Here is a 17,029-nt window from a genome sequence, read left to right as displayed (position 1 = left end):
GGGAAAGCACGATCTCATCGTCAGGTTCCTGAGGGGTGCCAGAAGGTTAAATTCTCCTAGGCCACCCCTGGTGCCCTCCTGGGACCTCTCTATCGTCCTGGCGGGACTTCAGAGGGGTCCCTTTGAGCTGCAGGATTCAGTTGAGCTTAAGTTCCTGTCTGCTAAAACAGCGCTCCTGACCACACTCACTTCCATCAAGAGGGTCGGGGACCTCCAAGCATTTTCGGTGAGCGAAGAGTGCCTTGTGTTCAGGCCGGCCTACTCTCACGTGGTCCTGAGACCCCGGCTTGGATACGTGCCCAAGTTTCCCACCACTCCCTTCCGAGATCAGGTGGTGAACCTGCAAGCACTGCCCTCGGAGGAGGCAGATCCAGCCCTTGCATTGCTGTGTCCCGTAAGAGCACTGCACATATACGTGGACTGCACCCAGAGCTTTAGAAGCTCTGAGCAGCTCTTGGAAGGCTGTCTCCAAGCAGAGGTTGGCCCACTGGATAGTGGATGCCATCGCCTTGGCGTACCAATCCCAAGTGGCTCACTCCACAAGAAGTGTTGCCTCCTCCTATGCGCTGGCGCAGGGCGCCTCTCTGGCAGACATCTGTAGAGCTGCGGGCTGGACGACACTGAACACCTTCGCGAGATTCTACAGTCTCCGCGTTGAGCCAGTTTCTTCCCATGTGTTGGGTAACAGGTAATCGGTGGGAAGAGCTGGCCGGTGTCACGCTTGCTGCGCCATTCCCCCTCACCCAGGGATGTGAGCGCCTTTTTCCTCCTCTAGTAAGTTCCCTGGACGGCGAACCCTGGTTGAGTATCCTCCAGTACCCCCGGCAGTCAGACTGGGCAGAGCAGTCTGATGCCAGGCCCAGTATCGGTGTTAGCTTGCCCGGGTCTCCGGTCAGCCCCTGTACTGGGCTAGGTGTCCATATGGCTTGATTCCCTGTGGGCAATCCCATATGTGTTTTCTTCCACGGTAAGATTTCCCTCTCGGTAAACCCATGTCTTCCCTTTGACAGAGTGTTCTGTCAGTCTCTGCTGGCAGCTGCTCCATCCCTACTCTCAGGTAGGACCTGCCCCAGAGACCCATTCTATATGTAGTACTGCCCCAGGCCTGGGCCAGTCCATGTGAGAATCTCCACATGTTACCTCCCTACGGGTAGGGTGTGGCCTCCGTAGCGCCCTTCTCCGGAAGGCTCGCTTCCCCATTGTTACTGCCAAAGCTGTAAACAACAAATAGGAAAGACTTGAAGCAAATCTTTAATTGAAGGTTGAAATCCCTTCTGTTAAAAATTTATGTGGGGAAAGGAACAGCGGCTTGGCTATCTCCAGCAGCGATATACTCACCTGTGGTCCCCGCGGGTACCAAGGTCAGCGAATTTGAGCTGGGGCAGTCGGAAGGTTACGATCTTTGCGTAGCGTTTGTCTGTCCCGTGGTTGCTTGCCAACATTAGCTACGCCATAGGGTTGTGACGGGGTACAGGTTGTGGCGCTTTCCAGGGCCCCATAATGTCGTCACGACATAACTCGTAGTGACCGACAGATAGGGAACGTCTCGGTTACGTACGTAACCCTCGTTCCCTGATGGAGGGAACGGAGACGTTATGTCCCCTTGCCACACCCTCGAACCATCGCTGGCGGCCAGGGATAAGTTCTCGGCTCCTCAGCGTAAAACCTGAAGAGTGGATGCACCTTTCGCCTATTTATACCCGTATGCACGGGGAGTGGCTCAGGTATGCAAAATCCACTAGTCAGAGATGATTGGGGCTCCCAGGCGAACCCCCATAATGTCGTCACAACATAACGTCTCCATTCCCTCCATCAGGGAACGAGGGTTACGTACGTAACCGAGACGTTTCATTTTCACTAAAGCTTGATTTGTGATTTAAATGCCTCTCACAACACTTTCACTAGTTCCTTTCATTGTTGGAACTGCATTGAAAATATAGCGGTTTTATGAATAAAAAAAGCACATTTAATGCTTTCTGAAATCAGTTGCTTGGGATTTATTGTAAAAAAAATAGAGAAAAAATCAAGTATTAACAGCTTACAAAAATCACTGGAGAAAGCACCAACCCTCTGCAAAATATAATAAGATATAAAATATTTTTTTAAATCTGACTAGGAAGCAACCACCTAGCAACCATCCACAATGCCCTAGCAATCATTCGCCCTGAGCTGTAGGTTATGATGGTGGTGATTTTGCACGGTAAAGCACCACTCACATTTTCCTCATAAAATGTAAAAACGTATGCTGAATGTAACTGATAGAGGTTTCCCTAACCGCTAGAAATGATTACACTGCAAAATCCCATTTCTAATAACAGAATCCCTTCCGAGTTATTTAAGTGTTGTCAGCAGCAAGAAAACATCTGTGTAAGCTGTTCCTGATCAGAACAGACACATGGCAGTGCCAGCCAACATCAGTCGTCAAATCCAGAGACTGGATTACTAGTAGCTCGGAAGCTTTTGGCTGTCTGTTCCTCCAAACAGTACACACACACACACACACACACACACTTTCTTTTAATATTTAGAGGTGAGACACAGAAACTAACGTTTGACTCTGAGGGTTCATTGAACAATGATGTGATCAATGAAAATGCCAAGATTTTGTACACAGGTTTTTCATAAATACTTAATGACAGATTGTTTGATATTTGGCATATTAGATCATCTTTGTATACTGAATTATGAAATGTTGATTAAATCTTTGTTCAAATGTACAGTAAGCATATTTAAACACATATGTGGCTTATAATTCAATGCTTTCATTTATTTTTCACATGCATTTGTCTTTAAATTCAATTTTAAGATTCAGATTCTTCAGTTAAGGATTTCACTTTTTGATTGCAATTTGTATATTATACAAGGATGTTTATATAGTAATAATAATTGTTTACAGACACTGAAAACATTAACGTAAAATGTGGTAATCTGAAATATTTTAAGACAAACATAATATTTTACATTATTAAATGAAAATACATTACGTTAATTTACATTTACGTAAATACATTTTTCAATTAAAAATGACCGGTTTTCCTTTATGGCAACAATTGCAGGTTACCACTTTTACAGTGTAGGGGAAGTGAAATTTTGCTAGTTTCCGTCTCTATATGTAAAAACAAAGGCTTTTTAAATATAATGGTCAGATTACATTTAGAAAGAATATAAATACTAAGTTTTCATTTAGCAGATGATATTCTTAGTGATTTACGGTAGTGACAGTCCTCCTGGCCAACCTAAGGTTATGTGTGTGCACACACACACACACACACACACACACACATTGATTTTCTGACATGTTGGGGACTTTTAATTGACTAATTATATTTTTTGTCTCCTAACTTAAACTTAACACATGCCCTTAACCCTAACCTTTACACAAACCTTTCTGCATTTTAGATTTCATTAAGATGTTTATTATGTTTAATTAAGCTGTTTTCCTCATGGGAGCCATTGGCTGGAATTACCAAAGGTAATTTGAGGTTTTACTGTCCTTGTGGGGACATTTGATCCCCATAAGCAAAACTGACCTACAAACACACAAATATCCAATTAAATGTTTACTGACAAAACAAGTTGTGTTTAAAAGAATATGAATCTTATTGTATCATTTTTGACCTACATACACATTTTAACATTTTGCCATTAATATTGCATAGATATGCAATTTTCATTCATATCCTTGATGTAAAGTGAGAGCTATCAGGTCTGTTCAAGAAATTTATGTAATTTACACCATCAAGAGTAACAAGACACTGATCCAAGCATCTAAGCATGAACAGCGTGATCATCCTGGCCACTCCCTAATTCTATAGCTTCACACCTTTGCGAACCAGCAAAAAATTGGTCTCGTGGGACATAGTTTACACGAAATGTTCTGACCTCGGGTCGCACATATGCGGGAAGCTGTCCTATCCAGAAGTGCTCTTTTCCTTGGAGACCAAAGCAGATTCGTCCTAAGACAATCCCAGTGACGCACCACAAAGGAGCAGCCTCCCAAAAGCCAGAAGAGAAAGTCAGGACACCCATTAATTGGAGACCTTAAACAACAGACTGTGCAGGGCATTCACAAAGTCCCAAAATACATTCTGAAGGGTTCTGATCACCATAAACAGGTCATGCATATGTAGGATGTCGGCTCATTACCAGCTTTCCGCCCAGTCATTATATTCTCATTAAACAGTCAACAACAAATCATACGATGATGATCGGGTCACCCTGCAGAAATAAGTGGTCCCTTTTGACTTACACTGATACATTTAGACAGGAAGTGTGTGGCTTTCATAGCTATATATAGTATTTATTTAAGGGGTCAATTACAGGTTTTCTGTAATGTATATTCTCAGTTACCATCAATGCAATGCAATCTCCCTTTACCTTTCTCTCTTCCTCGCCATGCCGCCATTTTTGCATGCTGAGGCATGAACCAATTATTTCACATAAATAGATTGGTTCCCTTCCGCACATTGTTTATCTTTGTTTGTTGGTAAATTTGTTTGTGTCACCATAATTATTCCTCCATGTAATATTTGCAATGCTCTCATTTCATTTTTTGATATGATGGCACATGAAGCCGCTCTACAGTTATCAACAAGGGTAATTAAAAAAAAAGTAGTCTTATACCTCCATACACAAATCAAAACACAGAGATGAAGATACTAAATTACTTCATATTCACATCACCCCACAATTACTCTAAAATCCTACAGCCATAACGAGTCTCAAGGGCAACAGTGACGTCGCTAAAAGTTATACAGAGCCTCCTCTACAATGACGTCAAAAACTGACCCATGTAGGAAAGGATAAAGTTGGATGCCAACCAATTTATTTAGATCAGGGTTGGGCAACTTCGGCCTGCAGAGTTTAGCTCCAACCCTAATCAAACTCACCTGAACAAGCTAATCAATGTCTTCAAGATCACTAGAAAGCTATAGGCAGGTGTGTTTGATTAGTGGTCCAGGACCGAAGTTGATAATACGATAGCATGTAATGCATCATGTAATATTTTACTAGGGAACATAAAGGGAAATATTTGCAAAAATAAAATGGAAATGCTGTTATGATTTTTTGCAGAATGTATAATATAAAATTGTAATATATAAATTATAAGTCATTTAAATCATTAGTCATTTTTAAGCAAGTTTTTTTAAAAGGAATTATTCAATAAAAATTCTATAAATTTTTATTTTTGGAATTTTGTCCCATTTCTGAGTGGATTATCTTTTTTTTTTTCACTTAAAAAACAACAACTAATTTATACAAACTAACTCCATCAACAAATACATATATTTATTTTCAGATGAAACATCAAAATTAAGGAGAGCACTGCCTTTCAATAAATGTGCTGAAATTAGATTTGTTGGTCAAGAAGACAATTACTCCTATTTCACCCTAAACACTTTATGTCCATTTATTAATAGTAACCTACAGTTCTAAAGTATTCCGTGTCAAGTCTAAGTTGCTGATTACTTAAAACATACAGAAAGGCAAGGCAGAAAAAGAAAATTCTACTTCCAGTTAATAAGACTTTAATTGGCTTGCTGTATTCTTCTAAACTCCACCTTCAGATATTGAAGGTGCTTTAGTGCACCTGAAAGTGCACTGCAGGGGCTCTCTGAGTTTATAGCATTAGCATTTAACATGTCACAAAAGAAAAAAAGAAAATGAGGAAGAAAGCTTTTACACAAAACCTGACCTTTAAATTGTTCTTCCTTGGTTTTATGAGTGGCAATGGTGTCTGTGCTGCAGTAGTGTGTAGCTCATTATCAAGATTACTTGTGCTGTACAATAAAATATAGTACAAAGAGACTCATGGAATGGACAATGATTCCACATAACAAGGGTTCAGTGAGTCAGATACATGACGATGGCTTTAGGCAGCAAAGCCAGTTGAAAGAACACTTTACCGACCACAACCAGCATCAGTGCAAGGACATCTAGATGCCCGCTGATTGCAGGGAACTCTGTCTCTTCCTCCAGCAAGGAAACTCAATGTGAACTGGAATGTCTGATGGTCAGATCTTGGATGTGTTCAAATCTGAAATGCATTTATATATACACATATATAATATGGCTGTGTCCCAACCATTTTTTGTTTTACAGTGTTCAGTTGTACACTGAACACACCATCAGTAAGGCCAAAATACCTGTATTTATTGATACCAAACCACAAATGTGTTTCCTTAAACTCATAGGATGTCTTTTAGCATTGTCACATGAAGTAGAAAATAATTACAATGATTTGCATTTAAACAAGAAACAATAAATATTGTGAGTGAAAAACATTTGCCAAACCGCTTTCTCTCAAAGTGAAGCAGTTTAAGAAACATTTTTTACATTTCATTTCTAACAAAAAATAAGAAGGAGAATTGTATTGTGACTAAGGGTGTGCAAGATTTTCCATTATGCCAGTCAATAGCATCAAGTGACTGTCTTTATGAGTGAGTCATTGATTCATTAATTCAACCGATTTGTTAAAAAAAATGCTCATTTCATTTAGGGAAGATGCAAGGGACTCCCTTTGTCCGAATATGCCATCTTCCCTACTGTATAATACATGCAAAGTACACAAATGACTTCTACAAGATTCTGGAGTGCATCAGATAAACACTGTAATATCCCATGAGGCCAGGGGAGAGGAGTTGTGAGTGGCATTAAAGCACCACAACTGACATAAGTCAATGACAACATGGTGGATGTAGTGCTTCTGGATTTCATTCATACACACATTCATTTTGGAAGCAGCTATATCTATTGTGAGTGAGTCATTGAATCATTCACTCAACCAATTCGATAAAAACAGTGATTCATTCTGGAATAAAACACCACTACTGTTCTTGATTCATTTTGATTCATTTTGCTCCGGCAGTTGGGAATTTTGTGTCGAACATGTAAGTTATTTAGTGTTATCTTCTTGTTTATTGAATGCTTGATTAAGATAGAATATTATGTTGAAATCATTGCCAAGCCATTTTGTTCTTTTTGTTACCACTGTAGGCTTCAGAACAGTGACTTTCAACCACAGCTGGCTGGAGGCTAACTGTCGATAATCGCTGTTATGATAAAAAATAAAAATAAAAAACAAAAGAACAAAATGGCTGAACAATGATTTCAACATAATAATGAAATAAGCCTTTACTTAGATTGATCAGTGTCTAATGTAATCAGTGATACTTTTCAACCACCATCTCTGAAACTTTCCAGGTGTACTAATCTATATCTTTGCATAAATTGCTCAGAAATTATCCCAGATTAGCAAAAGAATGTATTCCATCTTTGTTCAGTCCCTGAAATGCTCTAATTAGATCAGCAGCCGAAAGTGCTTCCAGCACAGGGAGAAAATTAAAATCATTAAATGAGCGGGAGTCCGCTGCATATTTAGGGCATAATTCTATGTGCAGCATGACGTACTGCTGCAGCTGCAAATTGGCATAAATGACCACATTGAAGAACTGTTTATATTTATAAAACATGACATGCAATCTCTCACAGCACTTCACTTTAATACCCTTTGTTAGAGCCAGCTGTGACGGTAGAACAATGTGGATTGGCATGTTGAGGTCAGTGGTTTGTATTAGGAACGTAGTGGGTAATATAAATACATGAGAAGCACCTATGATAGTGTCAAGGCAGTTTTAACTCTTTTAGGAGATTGGAACCTCTGCTGATACATCTGTCATAAACATTTAATGGTGGCAGGCAGGTGTGACGTCTGGCTGTGAATCAGATCCAGGAACTTGAACTTGAGAAACGCCTTTAGAATGGTTTTCCACAGTCGTGGTGTGGTCATGCAAGATATATTTCTTATCTAATAGGGATCTTGAAATTTTTCATACTATGCAATACTTTTTGATGTCCCAACCATATACAGTAGATATAACTCAATGTTTAAATAAGAAAAACATATTTGTTTTCTTTTATCACAATATCACAAACAAGTAAATAAAAAAAATGTTTTTGAGAAATATTGTTTTGAGTTTTCATATGTCTTCAATTTTAAATTATAACTACAGTACACTGAAAAAATACTTTAAAACAATTTTCACTGAGAAATTGCTGGTAAATTTCACAAAAACAGCAAGCAAGACATTGAATTAAACATGAAAATGTTAAGTAGAAAATAGTATTTTCTTATAAAACATACTCCTATAATCTTTGTTTTACTTACAACTTAGATTTTTTTTTACAGTGTATTAGCATTTGATGCAATTTGATGAATTCTGTGAATTCATGTACCATTTCAAAATATCACAATTAAATCATGCATACGATAACACAATATCAGTCTGAAATGAGAAAACATCTTGGGTTACTCGTGTAACCAATGTTCTCTGAATAGGGAACGAGACGCTGCGTAGCTATGATGCAATGGGAACGCCCCTTGGGTGTGCCGATTGTCTGAAGCCCGTATGGAATCATGCCAATTAATTAGCTCATGGCGCAGGTGCCACCTCGACATCACTACATTACCCACTCTAATACTAGCGACCATGCCATCTGCTCCTCAGATTTCCTGCCGAAGACGTCCTGTCGACAACGCGAGGAGCTTGGCAGCGAATGCAGCATCTCGTTCCCTATTCAGAGAACATGGGTTACGCAAGTAACCCATGACATTCTCTTTCATAGGTTCACTCAATGCTGCATAGCTATGATGTACAGGGAACATTATAGCACACCCGCCAAGCTAAGTGCTGCCATGGTTAGACCAGGCTAACCTCAAATGGCTGGTTCAAGCAGAAAGAATCTGAGAACCTAACCCTAATTGGGAGGACTTGCGCCATTGGTTAGAGTAGTCCATATAGGGTGAAGCCTCTCGTCCTCAACAGAAGCAAGAGGAGGCCAGAAGGAGTGAAGTATGACCACCTGGGAGCGAAATGACGTGGACAAGACCTTGGGGACATAACCGGGTCTGGGCCATAGGAATACCTTAACAAGGCCTGGCGCAAACTCCATGCATGACTCGCTAACAGAGAGAGCCTGCAAATACCCTACATGTTTGATAGAATCCAACGCCAACAGGAACGTCACCTTAAGGGTCAGAATCCACTCAGGCACTGAATCCAAAGGCTCAAACAGCAACTCAAATAAACCCTCCAGGACGATAGACAGGTCCCAGAAAGGAACACTGACAGGGGGCTCTGGCTTCAAACGCCTAACCCCACGCATAAACAAAGAGACCAAACAATGTCTACCTAGGGGAACTTTGTCCACATACCTGCGAGCAGCGATAGCTGCAACATAATCTCTCAAGGTGGTAGCAGCCGCTCCAGCCGCAAACTTCTCCTGCAGAAACTCCATCAGCTCGCAGCTCTAGGCTGTTTATGTTCCACAAGAGAAACTCCCCCGTCCAGACACCAGAAGCCGGTCTGCCCTCAAAGAGCGCGACCCATCCAGTTAGGGAGGTGTCCGTCATAATCATTTGGCGACGGCAAACAGCACCCATCTTGAACCCCTGCTGAAAAAAAGAGGGTCCCGCCATTTCGAGAGGGCACGAAAGCAATTGCGTGACACTCTTAGTAGGTGGAGGGCCGGCCACGAGGGACGAACTCCTTTGAACTTCATCCACTACAGAAATGGCCTCATGTGAAGCAGCCCCAGGGGCAGCACATGTGAGGCCGCTGCCATGAGACCCAGGAGTCTGCAACATGTGCTCACCGAAACATGATGGCCTAGCTCAGGGGTAGGCAAGTTCGGTCCTAGAGAGCCGCAGTCCCAAACTCCATGCATGACTCGCTAACAGAGAGAGCCTGCAAATACCCTACATGTTTGATAGAATCCAACGCCAACAGGAACGTCACCTTAAGGGTCAGAATCCACTCAGGCACTGAATCCAAAGGCTCAAACAGCAACTCAAATAAACCCTCCAGGACGATAGACAGGTCCCAGAAAGGAACACTGACAGGGGGCTCTGGCTTCAAACGCCTAACCCCACGCATAAACAAAGAGACCAAACAATGTCTACCTAGGGGAACTTTGTCCACATACCTGCGAGCAGCGATAGCTGCAACATAATCTCTCAAGGTGGTAGCAGCCGCTCCAGCCGCAAACTTCTCCTGCAGAAACTCCATCAGCTCGCAGCTCTAGGCTGTTTATGTTCCACAAGAGAAACTCCCCCGTCCAGACACCAGAAGCCGGTCTGCCCTCAAAGAGCGCGACCCATCCAGTTAGGGAGGTGTCCGTCATAATCATTTGGCGACGGCAAACAGCACCCATCTTGAACCCCTGCTGAAAAAAAGAGGGTCCCGCCATTTCGAGAGGGCACGAAAGCAACAAATACCTATGGGATGACACCACTCTTACACCTAAGAGCAAGGCAAGTCAAATGATTATTTACTTATATCGTTGGATTCTGTGACAATGTTTCTTCACTTACATTTACATTTATTCATTTGGCAGACGCTTTTATCCAAAGTGACTTACAGTTGAGGAATGCAACAAGCAATGAATCATAAGATGGCAATAAACACAAAAAGTACCCGTTATACAAGGTTTCAGTCATTGTTCAAAATAGAACTGAAAAAGTGAAGGCAAAGAATTTTTTATTATTATTATTATTGGATAAGAGATGAGTTTTCAGTTGTTTCTTAAAGATTGTGAGGGATTCAGCTGTTCGGTATCACGTTTTGATGCCGGAAATCCGAGCAGGATCCAAACGGGCCTGCATCGAAACAGAATCGAGCTGTACCCCCAAGAAAATGGTCTGCTGAGAAGGTGTGAGAACGTTCTTCTGAGTGTTCAACCTGAGGTCAAGAGATCAAAGATGGAATGGGCCAAGATGAGCCAATCGTCCAGGTACTTGAGCACACGGATGCCTTGGAGCCTCAATGGGGCCAGAGCAGCATCCATGCACTTTGTGAACGTCCATGGAGTTAAAGCAAGACCAAGGTGAAGAACACTGTACTGGTACGCCTTTCCCCTAAAGGCAAACCTGAGGAACTTCCTGTGCCACTGAACAACCTGAATATAAAGCATCTTTCAGGTCTACAGTAATAAACCAATCCCTCACGTGAACCTGAGCCAAAATAGCCTTTAGCGTTAGCATTTTGAATTTTCTCTTTATAAAGAGAGAAATTCAGCCGGCACAGATCTAGAATAGGTCACAGACCTCCGTCCTTTTTTGGAACAAGGAAATAGTGACTGAAGAAGCCGCGATTCACATCCGAAGGAGGGACTTCCTCTTTCACACCCTTGAGGAGGAGTTAGGAGACCTCCTGCTGTGCAACAGAAGTCTCTAAGGCGCTGTTTATCATAGTAAGATGAACCCCATTGAAACAGGGGGTGTTGCGACGAAACTGAAGAATGTAGCCGAATTGGATTGTGTGGAGAATCCAGGGCGACACTCCTGGCAGACATCTCCATCCGTGTAGGTAGCATGATAGAGGCTGCATACGGGTGCAGTCCAGAGGATGTGTAGATGGGCATGGCATGAACTGCGGCAGATGAGGGCTTATGGTGTCCTCTCACGAGATGGGTCGGCCCACAAGAACTGGAGTAGGGGCATAGTCTGGTGTATGATTAGGGGTGGCCGGCATGGGGAGAAAGCCGCAAGAGTCTCCCATCGTGGGGGGGTCGGGGATGACAGACACGTTTGGACGGTCTGTCATACCCTCACGAAATGGGGGAAGCTCTCCTTTTCCTCACATGGAGATCACACAAAATACCGTTCCTCTCATTTGATTTCAACTCATGGATGTTAAACCACAGAAATTCTTGTCACACATCAGAAACAGATTACTGCTATCTTTCTAAATACTTCTTTTTAAACTAAATAAGTTAAATATATTAATTAAACCCATGCATTGTGCCTCCAAGATAATTTGGATATATGATGGTTTACAAATGAGTGAAAATTTTGTGACACAATTTGGAAATGTGGCACATCGTGCAGATGTTAATTTGCATATTGGCATAAAAAGGTGAGATTACTACTGAGTGTAATTAATTACTTGAGATATCCCCTTTTTGAGAAAGTGTTACAATGTAGCAATATTCAATTTATTTTTACTCCTCAAAGAATCTATTAGTTCAGCACCACTGATACCAGTTGATACCAGGCACTTGTGAAATTATTTACATCATAAGATGAGGTAATAGAAGCATTTCACTTATTTCCACAACTGATTTGCGACCCTGTCTCACAAATAATGAGTTCAACTCACCTGTAATTTGTGTAAACTGTTAGCTGTATTGACTGTAGTGTAAATGCAGTTCAATTGTGAAATTTCAATTAATTTTTCTAGCACACACACACACAATGTTTTTAATCAGAATCAGAATGAGCTTTATTGCCAGGTATGTTTACACATACGAGGAATTTGTTTTCGTGACAGAAGCTTCCACAGTGTAACAGAATGACCGTGACAGGACAAAAAAAAAACAGAATTAAAAAATAAATAAAAAATAGAACAAGTAAATAAGGAATAAAAATATACAAATCGACAGTTGTATGTACAGGTATAGTATGTGGAAATTGGAAAGATGGGCATGGCATTATGCCTGCTTTTATTCAGTGTGATTAAAAGTCACTTTAATAGCTCATAAAATGTTTAACATTGCATCAGACAGATACTTTTCTTATTCTATTAAGGGAGTATAGAACTTTTTTTTTTTTTTTTTACTTCAACTGTCAAGGTGATTTTTATGATTTCTGAAGGATCATGTGACACTGAAGATTAAGTAATGGTGTAAAGATTCAGTCCACTGAAGGCAAGTGTAGTGAAGAACCCAAGTGCAGTTTATTTACAGGTGATCCAAACATAATCCAAACAGACGAAGACTAGATACACAGACTTGACGAGGCATGAACAGACTTGACTAGAACAGACTAGACTAACCGACAGCGGGTTACAACGTCAATACACGACCAGGCACAATGGGAACATGATGGCTACTTATAGCAGACAAGAGGGTCACATGACATGAACAAACCAATGGGGAACAAGACACATGACTAAGACTACCAACCAAAACATGACACAATGAACAGAGGAACCAATAGCATGAAGACAAGAGGGGAAGGGAAGCATGACACTAACAGGGTGAACCAATTACAAAATAAAAGACATGAAAACATGAACATGAAACAAAACCCAAAACCCAAACCCGCCCGTGAAGCGGAACAGGCAGAGCAGGGAGCCATGGCAGAGCGGGGGGCCATGGCGGAGCAGGCAGATCAGGGAGCCATGGCGGAGCAGGCAGAGCAGGGCGGCTGGGTGATAACGGCAGAGCAGGAAGCCATGGCAGAGCAGAGACATGGACAGACCACTTGACTGTGACAGAGCAAGCAGAGAGTTCTTGAATGGCCTCCTTGGCCGTGAGAGGACAGACAGTGAGTTATTGAACGGCCTCCATAGCTGTGACAGGGCAGGCAATGAATTCATGGACAGCCTTCTTAGTCATGACAGGCTAGACAGTGAGTTCATGAACGGCCTCCTTGGCCGTGGCAGGACAGACAGTGAGTTCATGAATGGCCTCCATGGCCGTAGGAGAACAGGCAGCGAGTTCGTGAGCGACCTCAGTGGACGTGACAGGGTAGACCGTGAGCTCGTGAGCGGCCTCCATGGTCATGACAGGACAGACAGTGAGTTCATGAACGGCCTCCTTGGCCGTGGTAGGACAGACAGTGAGTTCATGAACGGCCTCCATGGCCGTTACAGGGCAGGCAGTGAGTTCGGAAGCGGACGCCACCACCTCAGGAGGTTCTGCAGCGGATGCCGCCACCTTTGGAGGTTCTGCAGACATGACATTATCAGGCTCTGGCTTGGCAGACAAGACGTTAGCAGGCTTTGGTGTAGCAGACGTGACGTGAGCAGACTCTGGTTCTGGTTTAGTGCCGTGTTCCTTCTCCACGACACCCACAGTGAAAGCAGATCCACTCAACTGCAGAGCAAAGTCTATATATTCAGCAAGGGACCAGTGAACTCTTCCCCCAGGAAGCTGGGAGCAAATGGGCTCATTCAGACCCATCCGAAAAAGGTCCTTTAACGCCACATCATTAAAGTCCACCCGGTTAGAAAGTTCACAAAAATCCTCCACCTAACCCTCTATGGCCCGGTTTTCTTGGCGAAGGTGAAAGACATGAAAACATGAACATGAAACAAAACCCAAAACCCAAACCCCACATTACAAATGGCTACTAAACATTTAGCTCTGACATCACAGAAATAAATTTACATTTAAAATATATAAAATAGACGTTATTTTAAATTGTCATTATATGTCTTCTTTTATTCAGCAAGGATGATTTAATTTCACCTTAAGTGACAGTAAAGACATTTATAATGTTACAAAAGTTTTCTATTTCAAATAAATGCTTTTATTTTGAACATTCTATTCATCAAAGAATCCTGGAAAAAAATCACAGTATCAGAGTTTCCACAAAATATAGCAGCACAAATGCTATAGCTTATAGCAAGAAATGTTCTGAGCACCAATTCAGCATATCAGAATGATTTCTGAAGGATCATGTGACACTGAAGATTAAAGTAATGGCTACTAAACATTTCGCTCTGACATCACAGAAATACCTTTACATTTAAAATATATAAAATAGACGTTATTTTAAATTGTCATAATTTAAAAAAATATATATATATATATTTTTGCAATTTTGCAAAAAATAAATCAATAAATGCAGTTTTGGTGTGCACAAGATTTGGAATCTTATTTTCTTAATTTTTATCTTTGGTATCAAAGATCAAAATAAAGGAAATAAAAATATTTTTCAAACAATCTTACCAACCCCAGACATGTGAACAGTAGTGTACATGCAGATTGTTTTTCCAGATAAAAATACAGGCAATATTTTCTATTACATTGATATCACAAAGGCAATAACAGTTACGTTTTTATTATATTACATTTATTTAAACTATTCGTGTTTTATATCTGGAGTCTGTGAGACCCCAGACTTAAGTAATATCATATTTTTTTTATGGAGAACAGTTGAAGTTTTTTTTAAATAAAATTTTTGTCTATACTCGCTTCTCATTAGAATAAGAAAAGTATTTTAGTATCTGTCCCCTTGTAAAGACTGTTTACATTTTTTATTAAAAAACACTTACACTTTATATCAGTCTAGTAAGATGTAGAAGTTTGTCTTCAGAAACAAGTGTTTTTGGTCTCCATTAATAGCATTATGTTCTCTGGAGAGATGTCTCTCAGGTCACGTACACACAATGGCACTAGACCACTAAGACACAATCACAGGGTAGAGTGAATGAATTGAGCACTTCTCGTTTTAAGAATGACCACATTGTGATTCAGAGAGAGAGATTACTTTTCTTATCTCTAATGGCAGAGCCATGCTAGATTAGACCGTCAGGGAATACATTTTATTGAAAAAAGATGGCTGGAAAGTTTTAAGGTGTAAATTTAAAAAGGTTTTTTAATAGAACAAGATTTTGCAAGGATGCACTATTTCATATTTATGAAATCTAATGCCGAAGTCACCACACCAGACTAGAATTTGAAATGTAGAGGTGCATGGTGTTTTATTTAAGGCTGACTGTTCAAACTGGCCAGATCAGATTTTTACTGTACAGCATGTGTGAGACTTTAGCAATGGATGCTTTGCCAATTGATTTTTTTTTTTATGAGGGTGGTCCATATCTGCATTCAAATTTGAATGTAAGTAGAATAGCAGTAGAATAGCAATACATTTTTAATTAGAATTAGTAATTTGCAATGTTTTATTACATTTTTAATTAATTTGTTAAAAACAACTTTGAATGTTGGCTTGACAAATCCTTCTTTGAAAGTTTTGGGGGGGAAAGTTTAAAAAGCCTGCAAGGCCTTAAGCCGGGCTCAGACTATAAGAGTTTTAAAATCGTAACCGATTATGAAATCTGGTTGTAGCACACACATAAGTAGAATCTTTGCAGATTTTTTTCCCTGAAAATTTAAACATGCACACCACACGCTACAAGATCTGAAAATTGTGGCCCATCACACACTACAAGATATTCTCAAGATTATCATGTCGAAGGGAGCGCCTCGCGTGATTTCATGCAGCAGATCGTCATTGATGTTTCAACAAATGTTTACATATGTTACCTAGCGTGCTTAGCAGCTTTCTACAGTCCTTACGGTTGTAGTACGCTTTCGACACATTATACAGACAGTTGTGTTATTGCAAAACTTCCACAAGCAGTACCCTCCATCTCCACTATCCAACGGGCCCGTACAGCAGCTTGTTTTGCGGTCGCGCATTGGCTACTGTGATAGTACTGATCTAATCATAGCCGTCATCTTCCCGATTTAAAATCCTAAATATCAAACATGTTTGATATGATTGGGGAGGCCCCGATTTGTGTGCGAGCAGATCGGGAAGTGCAAGATTCGATCTGTAAACACCTCACATTACCAAATAATCCGTGCCGACTATCGGAACCGACCGAGGTCCTCAACAACATTTTCTCTCCGAATCTCGGGAGGGGAAAATCTGGGATAAATCGCTTAAAACTCCTGTAATATGAGCCCGGCTTTGCAGACATAACAATGACAGAATGATTAAAAAAAAAAAAATAGATAAAACAATAGGAAAAAGAAATGCTTAGACAGATATTTTGCCATTGATTATGTTTTTATTAAGGCAGCCCATATCTACATTTGAATTTTGAATGTAAATAAGTAAATGAAGGAATAATTAGAATTTTATGCCTTGACAAATCTTTGGTTTGAAAAATAGTTTAAAACTTTACAGAAAGAACAATCAGTGGATGGATGGATAGATGGAGGGATGGATGGATGGATGGATGGAGAGATTTTAGCAATGGATGTTTAGTCATTGATTATGTTTTTATGAGGGCACACTGTATCTGTAAATTTAAATTTGTATGTAAATAAGTATAATTAAAATTGAATTTTAAATGTAATTTTTACTCTATTTCTATTTAGAATTGAGTTAGTATTTGTCATTTTTAAGTTAAAAAAAGCTAAATTTGTCAAGACAAACTTTGAATGAAGCCGACAGACTTTAGAAATGGATGTTTCGCTATTGATTATGATTTTATGAGGGCCCACCATGTAA

At 40.6% G+C, this 17,029-nt stretch overlaps 1 protein-coding gene across 3 annotated transcripts in view; it reads left to right on the top strand.

Moving 5' to 3' along the window:
* The window catches only part of LOC107692357 (PEX5-related protein-like), a 99,202-nt gene that overhangs the window by 38,920 nt on the left and 43,253 nt on the right, over positions 1 to 17,029 (top strand). The gene's annotated exons all lie outside the window — the stretch shown is intronic.

The sequence above is a fragment of the Sinocyclocheilus anshuiensis genome, unplaced genomic scaffold, assembly GCF_001515605.1.
Source record: "Sinocyclocheilus anshuiensis isolate Anshui unplaced genomic scaffold, SAMN03320099.WGS_v1.1 scaffold70, whole genome shotgun sequence".
Classification (NCBI taxonomy): Eukaryota; Metazoa; Chordata; class Actinopteri; order Cypriniformes; family Cyprinidae; genus Sinocyclocheilus; species Sinocyclocheilus anshuiensis.
The sequence above is the reverse complement of the archived record's forward strand: the minus strand, read 5'-3'. Positions and strand labels throughout refer to the sequence as shown.